We start from the raw sequence: 17,204 nt of genomic DNA on the forward strand, positions 1-17,204 counted from the left end.
CTGGTATATTTTCTGTCATTTTCATTTGAGGATTTGCCTCCGGAGTCCTGGCTGATACCCTAATTTTTGATGGTGATTTCATGAGCTTACTATATTAGAATCACAGAATACTTCCATCTCGTCAGCAGCAGCCTGCATGTAAAAAGAAGTTTCCCTGGAGCCTCTGTTTACCGACCAAGTTAGATCTGCTGCTCACTAAAGCAGCCACACTCCAGCTTAGCTCCCCAGCAAGCTCTTTCAATGTCCCCCCTCCTGCCACTGCTACCAGTACCCTCATGGATGCACACATCATACACACACACACACATACACACACCCACACACACACACAAGCACACGGAATTAGAATTTCACCCTCCGATCCTTGAGGCTTTCCATTTCATTGCTCATCCTTAGTCTGCTTTTAACCAGAATCTGTTCAAAACTCGACGGACTGCAGGCTTTTCATGTAAATCTTATGACAAAAAAGTGTGGAGTTTGGTTACAAACTAAATTTGCATCTTGAAAAAAAAAGAAAAACAAAAGAGCAGCACTTCCAACCGAATTGTTTTAAGCCTTCAAAAAGCAAATCTGTGGGGAGATGGTGGAGCTACTTCAACAATGAAAAGGGAGTGACTATTGAGAATTTGTCAACCCCAAAATTAAACATTTTTCTGAAAAAATACACTTATTTTGTTTTTCACACTAAAATAAAAATACATGTATATACAGTATTAACATGTTAAAGGACTTTTAGAATGAAGCTACATTTCCCATTTGCCTCAATGTGGACTTTAACTTCGTTTTATTTTTTATCTTCTTTCTCAGGGGTTGAGTTTGATGAAACCCCACAGTGCAAAGATACATTGAGTTATCAAAGAACTTTCCCTGATCAGAAGATGTCATTTAGTTTTTGTTTAGAAATCCTCTTGTTTTCTTAATTTCTGCTTTTTGTATATCTTCACGTTTTTAACTCTTTTATTGCATAAGCTGCCTTTTGAAGCCTAAAGCCTTATGATAAATGCACAGAATGTGTCTCCTCTATAGATTTTATTTTGCAAAATTACAAAAATAGCAAAGTTAAGATATATTTTACCTTGTAGAATTTTGATTTTTGAAATAGCTGAATTTTTGCATGTTTGATGAAAGCGGGCTGCTCTGTAGTTTACTGAGCGAAAAGGCCTAGGTCCCGACTGATCCTTTATGTGTGGAGTTTGCATGTTCTCCTCATGGATGTGTTTGTTTGTTCCTAGAACTTAGGCTTCCCCCACAGTCCAAACATCCTTCAAAGGTTAGTGCGCAATTCTAACTTGTCCCTTAGATGTGAATGTGAGTGTTTGTGGTTGCTGACTTTGTGTTGCCTTATGATGGACTAGCAATGTTTCCTCATCATCGCCTGGATAGCTGGATAGGCTCCAGCAACCCCGTGACCCCAGACAAGGGAGTACAGAAAACATATGGGTGAACAGAAAAAGATGCCCACTATAAGATTTTTGTGTAATACTCAGTTATGGTTGCTAATATTTTGTATTTAAGTTTACAGGTAAGACTTGTATTTGTAAATGGTCTCTAAACTAGCACTTATCAAAAAGACTCAGCCTTCCCACACGGAAAAAAAGACAAAAAAAAAAAAAACAATATTCAGTAAATAATAACAAAAACAGAAAAGTGAAGGGCTGACGACCAAACACGACAGAAGATTGCCAATACCAATGATATAATTTTCCATCTCCCTTTTTTCTCTTTTCGGTTTTCTTCTTACTGAGAAGATTCATTTGAATTTGCACATTTATTGCTTTGCTATCTGCATTTGGCAGATTGCCATAGCTTTGGCATAATGATATGATATGAGTTTGGTAACTGCTTAGTACTCTGTATTTGTGTGACACTGCTCAGATGAATTTGTTTTTTTCTTGCACAATAAACATCTGCTTGATAGTTTCTCTATTCAGGCTTGAGCTGTTACTCTTTTAGAGTTTGTCTGTCACCAGAGCTGAGCTGAGTTTCTCCGTCACTTTCAGCTGCAGTATGTTGGCCCTCCAGACAAGTAATCAATACAACATTTTCCTTCTGATGGACACATACTGGGGATAGATAAATTCACCTTTGAAGACTGCGGTTGATTGAGCTACAGTGAGCTTGCTAATGTGCATGATAGACTGACACCAACTGCTGCAGGATGTTAGTGTCTCATCAGCCAGACTTTCTTCTTTCAGCAACATATTTTAGTATTTTTCAATCACTTTTACACTCTACAATGTCTTACGCTCCTAAAAAGATTGTTTAAAATTAAACTGTATGTTCTTATGGAAGATTAACACACGTGACACACATGAAGAAATCTGAGTTATTTTTTGCCCCACTCGCATTTACTGGAGACTTGTAATGGAAGGAAGGGGGCTGAGAACTCCTGACCCAGAGTTTTAGACATTTTATTTTCAGGATGGATTAAAAGAATCTAGCTTTGTCTACATTTATCTACCTCCACCTGTTCAGCTCTGTGCACACCGCCCTCAGCATGGCGCGTTCAGGGGACCACTTCCGATTAAAAGTCTATATGAACACCCAATTCAGGCTTCCCCGTTCAAAACTCTCGCATTCGTGCCTATGCACATTTTTAAGACTGTTTTTTCAGTTATTCAGTTGTTAAACCAGGTCAAACTTTGACCAATCAGGGACTCTGATTTGGTTGTTTGAACACTTATTAAGGACGATAAATTAATTCTTCTTAAATAAAATGAAAGCAAGTCATTCATATATTGAACTATAGCTGATACGCAAAAGCCTGGAACAGATTCCCAATATTTGCACTCCTTCGACATTTCACACCAAGCCTCTTCCAACTGTAGGTGGCACGTGCTAGTAAATAATTGGAAAAGAAAAATAAGCCCCTCTCTGCTTGTCCAAAGTACATACCATGGGCTTAATGCACATTTCAGTCAGACAACTCTTGTAGAAGAATATTTATTTCACAACATCTTTAGGTTGACATTCACAATTTGATTCACAACTTCGTTTTGGCATAAGGCTCCGTTCAATTCCTTGAGACACTTATTTTTTCCATACACTTTCGGGTAACAACCCCCGTAACGGAGCCCACAGGTGGAAGCCGGGGAGGAGGGAGGGGCAAAGAATGAGCGCTGAAGGTAAGAGAGAATGAACAATTGTACACCTGACTTAAATAGGACGCTAAGCAGGTGGGTTAATTAACTGATCCGCCCTAGGGGAGTAACCTGCAATTCTGCCGAGTGTCTGCCCGAAATGCGACGAGTCGCTATTCAATAACCTGTGTTTAGCACATTCTTGAAAGCACAGCCCAGTGTGTATAGAGCTTCAGAATTAAACATTATTTCATCTTTTTCCTCCTTTTAAACTTTTGGAAAAACTAAAAACAATTAAAATTAGAATTAAAATACATTTTCTTTAGGCCAACAAAAGAGTCAGACTTATGATTTTCTTATTTAGCAGGCCTCAAACAACCAGTTGATGACTGTTGATGTCTACGGTGGCCCAGAAGGGTCACAACACAACACATTAACTTTATACACAACACACTAATTTTACACACAACACATTAACTTTATACACAACACACTAACTTTACACACAACACATTAACTTTACACACAACACATTAACTTAACACACAACACATTAACTTAACACACAACACATTAACTCACAACACAATAGCTCACAACACATTAACTCACAACACAACACATTAACTCACAACACAACACATTAACTCACAACACAACACAATAACTCACAACACAACACAATAACTCACAACACAACACATTAACTCACAACACAACACATTAACTCATGGCCCAGAAGGGTCACAACACAACACATTAACTTACCTCACAACACATTAACTCACAACGGAAGTAAAGCAGTAATTGAAGTGCTTTTATTCTGAAATTTCTACTGGGCTGAGCAGCTAACTACCTAACAGAAAGTAATGTCACAGTGAGCTGTGGAGGGAGCTGCACGCGCGCTCCTCTCCTCTCCTTTTTTCCGCTCCGTCCTCTCACACAGACACGTGCAGTCCCCAACACCCGCACACACAGGACGGAGCGGAAAAAAGGAGAGGAGGGGAGCGCGCGTGCAGCGACAGAGGGGGGTGTCAGAGCGGAGGGAGGAGTGTGTGTTCATATTGTGTGTGTTTAGAGGAAGGAGAACCGTAGTAAAGACAAAGTTTCTGGCAACACTGCTGCTAGCTTCTCTTGTAGCAATAACATGCTCCCTCCACAGCTCACTGTGACATTACTTTCTGTTAGGTAGTTAGCTGCTCAGCCCAGTAGAAATTTCAGAATAAAAGCACTTCAATTGCTGCTTTACTTCCGTTGTGAGTTAATGTGTTGTGAGGTAAGTTAATGTGTTGTGTTGTGACCCTTCTGGGCCATGAGTTTATGTGTTGTGAGTTAATGTGTTGTGTTGTGAGTTATTGTGTTGTGTTGTGAGTTAATGTGTTGTGTTGTGAGTTATTGTGTTGTGTTGTGAGTTAATATGTTGTGTTGTGAGTTAATGTGTTGTGTTGTGAGTTAATGTGTTGTGTTGTGAGCTATTGTGTTGTGTTGTGAGTTAATGTGTTGTGAGCTATTGTGTTGTGTTGTGAGTTAATGTGTTGTGTGTTAAGTTAATGTGTTGTGTGTAAAGTTAATGTGTTGTGTGTAAAGTTAGTGTGTTGTGTGTAAAGTTAGTGTGTTGTGTATAAAGTTAATGTGTTGTGTGTAAAGTTAATGTGTTGTGTGTAAAGTTAGTGTGTTGTGTATAAAGTTAATGTGTTGTGTTGTGACCCTTCTGGGCCACCGTAGATGTCCCTGGTAGAACACTGAACATTTCTTTTTAAACAGACTCCAGCCAGATGAGAGTAGTGTCCATTTTATTTTACGTCCACATGGGACGTGTGACACGCATTTTTGAATCAGCGTTGAGCCTATTGGAGTTCAGATTGGACTGTCGTTACCCGGTACTAGCGTATGTCCACCACCTAGAGTTGAAAGAGGCTTGATGTGAAAATTGAAGCGGTACAAATCTTGCAAATGTTGTCCTAGGTTTTTTGTTTCTCAGCTTTATTCCAAAATATGAAAGACTTTGTGTGTCCTATAATTGTGGCTAAGCACAAATTGCAATTATTAATTTCTCCTGCATTATCAATTTTCAAACTTCCATGAATTAAAAGGCACGTCATCCGAACATCACTACCAAATCAGAGTCCCTGATAGGTCAAAGTTAAATCTGGCTTAACTTTCAACGTGCATTTAATGAACACGTATTTTGTGTGTAGAGCTCGAATATGGTCATAGAAACTTGCAGAACGACACATGAACAGAAGTCCGAAACGCGCATTTACTAACAAAGACTTCCCATTGATAGTAGCCGTTTGAACATGCGTTGTGAATGTAGCTTATTACTAAAACCCCTGCCCATATTATTGTTAACCTTGCCAATGTTGTTTTTCATTTACTGGTTGTTTTTTCAGGTCCTTGCATAGATCCCCCCCCCCCACACACACACACACACACACAAAAGAGTGGTACTTTTGTAGTTTTTATTTCTTTTTCCAGTTCCTAAAAGTCTGTTCTTCTTACTCGTGATGATTCGTTGTAACTGCAAATCATCTCATGATTAAGCCTGGCAGCAGCTTTGAAGTGGCCACTTAATCACTCATGACTAGACCTTTATCAGCACCTCCTTTGAAATGTCATTGTACGGTTAAAAAAGTGTTTATTTTTATTATTTATTCATTTATTTAGTTTACATATTTTTTTTTTTTTTGGAGTTGGGGTTTTTAAAAAAGAACATTTCTTTCAATTGTTGTCAGCCAGCAGCTCTCCCACAATCATCTGACCTATGCAGGAAATCACTAAACATCACTTGCCCTTTTGTTACTGATACATTTCCAAGAAAGAAGTCTTGGATGAACTTAAGTCTGACTCATCTACAACAGATGGCATTATGTTAGCGAAACAGTTCCGCGGCTTACTTTTTTGAAAAAAAAAAAGTCTTCTTGATGACTGATATGGATGTTATCATACAGTCAGATAAATCGTGTCCCATATGTTGGGCACAATTTCTTTTTTCAGATCCAAGTAATTTGGCTCTATTGTCTGTAATTCTATAGCATTCTCAGAATGTGGTATTGTTCTTTTTTTTTTTTTTTCATTTTTTAGTGAAACAGCAGCCTACACTTCGTTCAATTTTTTTACTGTCATAGCCTCTTAAGTCCACAACTCAACTGAGCATCTCTACCTCAGACTGAGTGAAAGCAACACTGGAATGTTAAAGCTTTTTCAAAGTCTTGTTTAAAAACCAAAAATGCCAGGATTTTCTTTCAATTTGTCAAATCAACACAGCACAGAACAAAGAGATTGAATAGTCCTTGTGTTGTGTTTGCCTTATAAGAACATCCAAAGTGTGTTGAGCATTAGCACACAGTCTAGTTCTGACAGTTTCATCATGGCATCCCTCTATTTACAAACCTGCTGAATCCCTTTTGCAGTCATAGGGTTGCTGGAGCCACAATCTCAAAGACACACACATTCACACCTAGGGACAATTTGGAACCATAACTTACCAATGAATCGTGTCTTTGGATTGTTGGGGGAAGCCAGATTTCTTACAGAAAACCGCATGCAATAGGAGAACATGCAAACCCCACACAGAAAGGTTCCAGCCAGGATTCAAACCAGGGGATTCCCATTGCCAGGCGAGAGTGCTAACCACTACACCACAGTGCAGCTCTCCTGGTATATGTAGGCAAAACAATGTAACTGTATCCATCGTCCTGACGGGTCAGATAAGAAGGTCTTGTAGGTTAAGAGAGCATCATTCAGGGTGAGGAGTTTGAGGATAAACACCAAAATGTGCCGGCTTCAATCTTGTCATTAGTGATATAGTAAAAGTTGGCAGTGAGTTAGATAAGAAAAAGAAACCTGAAGTGACTTGAAAATTGCATGTATTCCCAAATTTGCGATAGTGGCATGGATGCAGACGTCAGTGGGCACAACGGTGATGGTAACAGAGGTAAGGGAATGGTGGTGGGTAGATTTATTGTTTAGGAAAAGAATCTAGATGTCCAGATGGTGGTAAAATAAGATAGTTCATCAGTTTATACAGCGGAACAGGTTAGTCTGAAAATGTGGGACAATGGGAAGAGCAAAGAAATAAGGGCATGGACATGAACATGAAGAGATGAAACGTTAAGTAAAGGAGAAGGTGGTAATGTCTAAATAGAAGGTATTTTATTTGTTTTCTGAAACTTTACTGAAAAAGACAGGAAGAACTAGTAGTAACAGGTAAAAAGAAACACTTTGATTGGAAAATCCCCAAAATAGGATCTAGTGATAACAGACATGAAATGTGTTGGTATGATTAGTTGAATCTATTAAAGGATGGAGGTTATACTGTAAAGAGTTTCATCACCACTTTCTAAGCACTTTGAGTATCTGGAAAAGCGCAGAAAAAAATATATTCCATTATTATTGTTATCATTATTATTATTATTATCAATTACATAAGAGTGATAAACTGGTTCAAGAGGTTAACTTTGTGACATAAAGTTTAAAAAAAGTTCAATAAAGAGTAAGTGGGAAAAGCTTGGAAAAGGATGAAAAGAGGGCAGGCAATTAGTTCTGATGACATACCAGTGGAGGTATGAAGGTTTCTTGGAGACATGTCAGTGGGACTTTTAAGTACTTGGTTGAACAGAATTTTGGATAATCGAAGTAAGTCTGGAGATAAAATGACCAGGAATTTTTTAAGGCAAAAAGGATAATAAGTCTCACTGAAGATTTGGGTGAAGGGGGCATGCAAGACATGTAGTTGTTTGTGATTGATAGTATGATTTTCTGAGGCTGAAGTGCACTGCAGATGTAGCATTTGCATAGAGAAGGATGATGAAGAAGTAAATGGAAGGACAAAAGGAGCAGCATTGTGTGGAAGCCGAAAAACCAGACCATCTACTGTGCTTGTAAAAAAAACTTGCCCTCCACCTGGATGTTACCTCAAACACTTTACAATTTTTGTCCAACAGTGCACTTGTGTGCCAAAGACGTCAGATATTAGAGCATTTTGGCCATCATTGGTGCATGCATTGAACTGGATTCACTGTGGATTGTGATTACATTTAGGTGGGCAGAGGCAAATGTGCTGTGCAGAAGTAACATTAGCTTGTTTGGAGTTTGTGATTTGGGACCAAAAAAGGAAAAAAATAAATAAAAGCAGTTTTTATCATATATTTATTGTTGGAAGTATAATTAAGAAAGTAAAAAAAAAGATGTCTGGAATGTTTAAGAGCAACATATAAAGTATTTTTTGTTTTGTTAGTCTGAAAGCCTTTTTTTCTGTGCATTGGTGCCTTATCAAAAAAATAAAATAAATAATAAGGGACATGACACTAAAGAAATGAATAGTGACAGCCTATTGGGAGAAAGAAAATAATTAGCTTGCAGCAATAGTTGAAGATGTAAGGTTTTGTAAGATCAACTCTATAGGAAGATTGTGAATAAATTTGTGCGGCCATGGCCATGTGTGCATGTAAGTGGGTCCATAAAAAAAATAGAATAAGAATGCTCGCTCAGTGTAATGATTAATCCATTAGACATCATTATTCCCATGCTTTTCACACAAGAATTTGTATCATACAATCATGTTGTTTTGCTTGGCCATCCACTTCCATCATTTTTGTCTTGAATGTTGGCCTGAATGCTGTTCACAAACGGTAATTACTTTAACTATCGTTCAACACGGATACAATTTTGTCCATTAGTTCAGTATAAAACAACCGTCTCCCCCTCTCCAGCCTCAAGCTAAGTAGCATGAAGTCTCAAGAGTGCAAAAGAGATGTCTGCACACAGTCTTTCCAATGGCTTGTCTTTGGCAAGAGGGCATCCACAGTTTACAAGGCTTGCCTTCAATTTTACTCATCAAACAATGGTTGTGTACACAGACCATTCAAAGCAGAGAAAATGCAACAGAACGTGATGAGAACATCAAGCATTTCGGCCATCTGGGGAGGCAGAGAGCCAAATAATGACTCCTAAGCGATCATGGAAGTGTTATTCTTATTTTCGCTTGGCACACCCCAAAAGTCATGGTTGAGATGGAAATATGTGGGAGCACTGATCTCACCATGTGTTTGTGTGACACTGGTCGGATTCTTCCTGGAAGAAATACACGTAAAAAATGCTTAAGACAAGCAACTATGTTATAAAAGATATTTAATAGGGAAACCATTACTGCTGTCCTGTACATCCTTTGTTACAATTTACGTCACACCTTTTTTTTCTTTTACCACCATGGTAAGAGTGACTAAATATTTAACACAGTGCTAATTAAGTACAAAATCCTGCCTTTTTTATAGGTAAATCTCTCGTGAACAAAACAAAATGCTCTGTAGATTCAGAGCCTCTGACCAAAAACAAAGCATTCAACCCTTTCATAAGATATTTTTCTTTTGTGTTTTTTACTACCAAATTTGAAGGAATAATAACACACACATAGATTATAATATGCATATATGGTGGGACTTTTATCAATACAGAGAGCCAAGAATACAATTCTTGTCTGACTGTGTTGCCCCAGGCTTTGCTTCACAGTAGACAGATGGAAGGAAGCATCGCCACAGCATGTACAGTCGCCTTCTTCAAACAACACACAAAGGACGGTTTAACAGTCAGTTATTCCTTTGGAAAGTGAAAGATGCCCAGAGAGCAGTATGATATAATTTTATGCATCCATCTTTAAAACCAACATAAAATACAACATTAAGGTTACATATTTCACAATAAATATTTTTTTTTGTTTCCATTGAAAAAGGTTAAAAGTTAAAATTTTCAATTAGGCAGTCAAATGACTATTTTGCTTTGTTATTATTGCATGACAGTGATAGCAAATTATTGTTTCTTTTTTTTGATATTTATTGAAATTTCCCATAGCTGAGTCAATATTGAGGACTATTATCAACATTATGCATCAAAAAATTAATAAAAAAATTGTATTTATACTTTTATGTAAGAGGTTTCTGTAAGAGGATTGTCTCATAAAATACTTCATATGAAGTGATATTCATTTAGCTTAGTGTAAAATCATGAGAAATATTCTAATAAAATCAACACATTTGGTCTTTCACCTGTTAAGTTTACAGCATATGCTTCAGGAAAAGAACCTGGATCTCATTACTTTAAACAAATATAGAAAAATCTAGGCAAAAGGGGACATGAAAGCTTGGGTGTGTTAACAAGGTTTTCATGAATGGAGTCTTTTAGTCTTAAAAATATCTCAACCCTCCAATTTAACCTTGTGTTGGAGGACATGTTGCCACCATAGTTTGGACCACTCATCTTCTTAGATTGAAGTGTGTTTGCAAATCAATATAAACCTTTTCATAACCATAACATTGATTTTGTTATTCTTATTGGCAAAGTCTTTCAAGATTAAAGTGCTCTATTAAAGCGCATCATCCCATCATAATCTGTTAGCAGTTTTCAGTTTTTTATGAGACAATCATTAAAATGTATATTCAAAAAAAAATCTATCTTACTGAGAGTTTTTTTTTTTTAATCTTTCCAAAAAAAATAAAAAAAAATAACGCTTTGCACAAATTCTTGTCTTGAGGAATGCGGTAGCAAAACAACATGCTAACACGTGGAATTTATTTATTTTCTGTAAATGAAGCTGATCAGAATAGAAAAGAAATAAAAAGGTCATCTGTTGAATAATTGTTTATTTGCAGGCACAGCTTAATCATTATCCGGCAGGCTTTACACCTGCACATTATCATTCAATAATCACTTGTACTTTACATTATTTATAACGGAACAGATCTTTGCACACAGACAGTTATGTCTGTGTCGTAAATAGGCTTTCATTAATTATTGATCAATACTTCTTATTTTACCATGAAGGGCTTTCCGCCGTCTTTAAAGAAAAAGAGATGTGTTCCATTTGAGGAAAGAAACCATGCTATTTACCAACGCTTTAAAGAGTAAAAGAAATGCTGGTAGAGCACCTGAACATGTAAAACATGACAGAAAACAGCAGAAAACACATATTTTTGACATTTCGTTTTCTACAACAGATTATTTGAATCGTTCATAGGCAACAGTGGATGACTGTTTCCTGCTGGCTAATTGGCTGAACCCTTTACAATGATAATGCTGGGTCACAGATTTTGAAGGCTGCAGACAGAATGATTCAATCATGGATGCTCATTTAAGGTTTTATTGTATGTGTTTGTATTAAAATTTGTTTTGTGTCATGTTCAGCGGTTTAGAACTTGCTATCTGTGACCACTGCGACATTTCTTTATTTATTTATTTATAAAGGTTAATAAGGAGTAATGGATGAATTCAAGTATGTCATCTCCATATCTGATCTCTGAGAATTAAGGAACAAATATTCAGAAGAAGTACATTTTACAAGATTTTTTTTTTTTTTTCCCTGACCTTGCAAGTTACAGTGTGCGTATTTAATATTTAATTCTTTCAATTTATGTCTTTGCTTTAGTCAACTTGCTCACAGTCCTATCTTCTGCTCTGGCGTGCTAGATATCACTTCTGTTTCAAAATGTTAAATATCTTTTTCAAATATTTCGAATCCAAGCTATCTTTTAGTAATTCTTTTGCTTCAACACATTTTTTTCTGAAATTCTATTTCACCATTCAATATGGTATAAGCAAATATTGAATTACTTTCGGTCTGTCCACTTCATGTCTTTCAAATCCTTCTTGTTCTCCAGACATCCTTGAGAAACAGAAAAAGAAGAAGAACAAAAAGGAGGTAACGGCAATAGTTTAAACTCGTTGCTGTAAATCTCACATGGTCTTGAAAGTTGCTATGGAGACAAAGCAGGCCTTCATGGATAAGAAACTAAAAAGAAAGAAAAGAAAACTTTTCTCAATGTCTATCTAGCTTTAAAAGAATCTCTGCTGAATTTAACAGTATCTAAAGATGTATTTACACTGTAGTCATTCGTGAGTGTCAGGTCATGGTGATGATGTCAAAGCAGATGAAACAATATGAACAATTTAGACTTAAATAAAAAGAAAAAGTAACCTTAGTAATTCAGTAAGTTAATAAGTCGACTTAGTATCGTTAGTGAGTTACAAATTGACAAGTAAACAATATGAAACAGAAATGCAGGGTCCTTGAACAAAAGGCCTTTTAAACTGAAAGGATGAAGTCTAACTGCAGAAAATCGTCGTATAATGAACCAACGAAGCACCACACGTCAGAGCGCTTAATGTAGAGTGACCTTGTAACTTACTTTATAAAAACTCTCCTTTGATTATTTTATTGCCCAGCTGTGCTTTTCTGATAATATGTATTAGAATGTGGGCTCTAAGTTATGCTCTTTATGATTCTTTAAAAGGTGTGCAGAAAAACTCCTTACATTTGCAAAATGCGGTAAAGAAAATGATCTGTCTTGGTAATATCTATAAAGACACAATGTGAAAGACGAATATTTAGAATTTAGAAATTCACCATAAGATTTAAAAATGTATTGAACTATGAGTCATGTTTAGATCCATGCAGCACTCAGTTGTTCTGCATTAAGTCCCACTTTAATTAATGACTAAAAGTATAACATTGCAAAAATACTTACATCCAAGATATTAATACAGAAACAGAGCATCAATATGTCCCACTCCGATCGTCTTTTGATCTATTGTAAAAGCGTTCCCGGTGGTCTTTTAATTATATTTATGCCATTTTTAGCTAAAATCAAAACACTTCTGTTGTTTTCTAGGACACAGTTTTTGGCAGAGCGGCAGGAGTTCATCAGAAAATCACCTCTGACTTGTGGGCAGAATTGCTGGCGCAGAGTAAGCCCAACCCTACTTCCCATCATCCATCTATTTGCAGGCTCTCCCACAAATGCAAACACTAGTGGTGCAACAAAAATGGTGAGCAACTATCCAGCCATACAATTTTGAGCTAGATGCCAGCATGGACGAGGAAAACAAAGACGTACTTGGATCAATGTTTGTGTGGAAGTGGATGCGTCAGAATGAAACGGAGCAGGGAGCTTGACAAGTATAGCTTCTATGTCACTGCTACAAGCTTTTTTCAAATGACATTTTTTCATCTGCTTCTGATTCAGAAAAGATTTAAATAAAGAAATACTCAGATACGCAATTTTAGGCTTAATTTTTTGTCAACATATGTTCTCCATCATTGAAAAATTGCCACAAAAGATTGCCACAAGAACATGACAAAAGCACCAAAAAATGCATGTTTGAGGATCTTTTTTGCTGGCTCCACAGTTGCCCACTTAGTTCACAAAGATGTAAACATCAGCAAAAGACACTAAAATCCTGTCAACTACATTCTGTGTTTCGAGCCTTGTTTGTCACTCACATTAACTCAAATTGTCAATGCAAAAATGCTTACGAGGTTTCTTAAGTGAACAAGCAGCTGGATTGTCATTGATTGAACACACAGACACATGAGTGTTTGCAGGGATAAAGAAGTATGGAGCAGTTTAAAGGAACAATGTTTCCAAATGCCTTTTAGCCCAAAACTGAGCCTGATGTTGCCATTTCATAAGAAAATCTTTGCATGTCAATGTTAGCATAATAGAGGGGAAAAAAACATTGCATGCTGGCAATCGACGTAGCATGTCATGGTAGTCCAGTAAAAGGATAGCAAAAAAATCTTGATAAATGTTTCAACTTTCAGTCTGTCTGTTTGCTTGGCTTGTTGTGTCATGATTGAGGATGTTTGGTCACCTTTAGAAAGCCTGGACTGGGATGCAACCAAACTAAAGTTCACTTTGGACTCTATGGATTCATTATAAAAGGTCCTAATACTATATGGAGACAATCCAGTGTTACATCAAGGTGATTAAGGCAAAACTGCACTTCAAAATTATCATTTGAATTCTTCATCTATGGTGACTCTGAAAAAAGTGACAAATTTGTGAAAAATGAACACATATGAGATATCTCATGTTTAAAATTCTCCATTTTTATTTAAAAAATGAGATTTCTAGCTAGACTTTTGGCCTTTAAACTAGGTAAATATAAATGTCTATCTCTAAAGCTTTATTCACATGATCCGTACAGGTGCTGTGGGCTTTTGGGTTGTCTGGACTCATGGTAGCAGGAGAGAGGAGCAGCCTCATTATAAGGGGAGTGCAGGTGCGTCTTGTGTGGCCACCTTAAGGTATGTTGTGAAAATGGAGCGTACAGCTGTGTGGCGTGTGTATCATAAAGTATCTGTAAGGATAAGGAGTTGTACGGACGTATGATTGGATGCTGTTGTATGGTGTCCTTACGCCAAACTTAAGTCATTAGTGTGGTGTGCACACTGGCTTCTTATTGATGACGCATGAATGCTGCACTCACGGGGTGTACAGGTGATAGCAAGTACCCGTAGGACATCCGTAGGAAGTCCACACCAAATACATTGTGCTTAATTTCCTAATTTCTAACAGCAAGACTGGCACACAAGGAGCCCGCTCTTATTTCATGAACAGTACTAATGGGTTTCTTGTGCAGTTAACAGGATATAGGGGGTAAAAAAAAAGTCACAATCTGAAAAACATGCCTGCGTTTCACCTTCTTTACCTTTACTTACCACGCATGTCGTAAACTTATTCACTACAATCTGTTGCCTGGAGCATGCCCATAGAAAAGAAAAGTTCATGAACATTTTTGCTCAACATGCTCACTGAGCGGTCTACGACCTTAATATTTTATGAGGGCCACCTGTGTACCTCGCACAGGTTTCCCTGTAAGGGCAGTTGTGACTAAGGTTTAACCAGTTGCAGTAATGAGACTTGGGGCAGCCCTTGTATCTTGAAGTGCCTCTGTGCATGCTCCAAAATGTTGCTGCACATCTCAGCCAGAAAGGACACATGCCACTCTACTCTGCAGATATTTGCACTGACATCCTGTGACTGTGTACTTTCAGTTAGTCAGAAGTGTCAGGACACTCGCCCACAGAATGGTCTGCTCAGCAGCCCCTCATCCAGGTCCACAATTTGTTTTCATTCATCGTGCTTTGCATCAGACACCAAAAATCCTAAGGACTAAGATCTTTTATCCATCATTCTTCTTAACCTGCATGGTTAATCTCTTATGGGGTCAAGAGATTGCTGGAGCCTATCCTGGCTACTGTTGGGTGAAGGTGGGGAACACCGTCACAGTCTTTCACAGGGCAGACTAACATCTTCTGTTACCTCAATCTAAAACCTTTTTAAAATGTCTTGTGGCTTAGACCCTTTATTTGTTTTATTCTTTTCTCACGCAGTGCTTATAAGAGTATGTTTTTTTTTAAATGTAAGGAGCTACTTGAAAATGCTATTTAAATTTAAGTTTGTATTTCTAAAAAGTTTCCTTAAGGTCACTCCAAGGTGACCGTTCATCTCACAGAAACACATTAAAATAATATCTATATATTTTTAAATTAAGAGGGGAAAAAACTACAACTAAATCTATGAAGACTTTTTGCTATTTTTGCCTTTATTGGTTGACTACATCTGTAGTTAAAAGTGTACAATAAAGCAGAAAGCAGTTAAGAAACACACTTTTCTTCCAGCAGATATTTTTAATGCTTAATGCTATTATCAAAAACTCAACACAGATGCAAATCTTTGGTGGAAAACGTTTCTTGTCATTCAGAGCCTTTTTTATTGTTTTGGGAACAAGTTTCTAAGATGTATTCTTAAAAAAGTAAGACAATGTTCATTAATGTCATTTTTGTACATAGGTCAAACTGCAAAATCAATGGCACACCTTTTCATCTACATAAAAAAAGTAGTGTCAAACTGCCAATGCACTCAATTTACTATAAATAAGTCCTTCTGAGCATTGTTAATTAAAGGAGGATGTTCATTATTGCAAATCTTTTTAAAGCCCTAAAAAACTATCTGCTTTATTTAACTTAGAGGCATAATTTCACACCAAAACCACCCTATTTGCCAACATTTTCCCTTACCTATAGACTGACATAGAGATTTTGCAATGAACAATAAAGGAAAATCTGCCATTGGACCACTAAACTAATCTGTATTGATTAGGCAGCAGCAATAACTGCAAATTAGGGTTCTATTTGGGTTTCAAGAATAATCAATTCAAGGTTGAACACCACCTTCAAACAGCTTTCTGTGCATTACATGCAATAAATGTTTTTATTGTTGAATAGAAGCTAGTGGATTCACATTATAAAATTTGTCACAGTGGGGGTAATAGTTTTTCTCTTTTGATTTTTTTTTTGCCTTAAAACTTTTGCTACAAGAAGGAAAACAGGAGAACAAAGTCAGACACTCAGAACCCAAAAACATGCTGTTGGCTTTAGGATTCTTCTTTTATATTTTTTTTCTTTTTGACAGTTAAAAAGAAGACAACAAAGCCTGAGCTGCTGTGTTTCTCACAGGGAAAAAGGTAGATTGGTACTTTCCCCCCCTCCTTTTTTAAGTGTATTAAACACAACATACAGAAGAGTAAAATGATGTAAATAAAATAAGTAATTCATCATCCTTCTGTCAAACTTTACAATTGTTTTAGGTTAAAGCTTAGGTCTATCATAACAAAATGGAAGAGTTTGGGAACAACAGCAACTTAGCACTGACGGAGAGGTTTCAGCGAAGCGCACAGTGCAAAGAGGTCGGCGACTTTCTGCACAATCGATTGCTACAGAGCTCCAAACCTCATGTAACTTTCAGATTAGCCCAAGTGCAGTATTCAGAGAGCTTCATGGAATGGGTTTCCATGGCCAAGCAGCTGCATGCAAGCCACAGATCACCAAGTGCAATGCAAAGCGTTGGATGCAGTGGTCTGAAACACGCCGCCACTGGACTCTGGAGCAGTGGAGACGCCTTCTCTGGAGTGACGAATCACTCTTTTCCAGCTGGCAATCTGATGGACGAGTCTGGGTTTGGAGGTTCCAGGAGAACTGTACATTTCCGACTGCATTGTGCCAAGTGTGAAATTTGGTGGAGGAGCAATCATGGTGCGGGGTTGTTTTTCAGGACTTGTGCTTGGCCCCTTAGTTTAATTGAAAGGAACTCTGATTGCTTCGGGACACCAAAACATTTTGGACAAATCAATGCGTCCAACCAACAGTTTGGAGCAGGGCCCTTCCTCTTCCAACATCACTGTGCACCGGTGCAAAAAGCAACAGAGAACACCTGTAAGATAAACTACAAGGAGAACTAGAGCGGACACTGAGAGCCAGGCCTTCTTGACCAACATCAGTGTGTGACC

The sequence above is a fragment of the Oryzias latipes genome, chromosome 10 (genome assembly GCF_002234675.1).
Source record: "Oryzias latipes chromosome 10, ASM223467v1".
Classification (NCBI taxonomy): Eukaryota; Metazoa; Chordata; class Actinopteri; order Beloniformes; family Adrianichthyidae; genus Oryzias; species Oryzias latipes.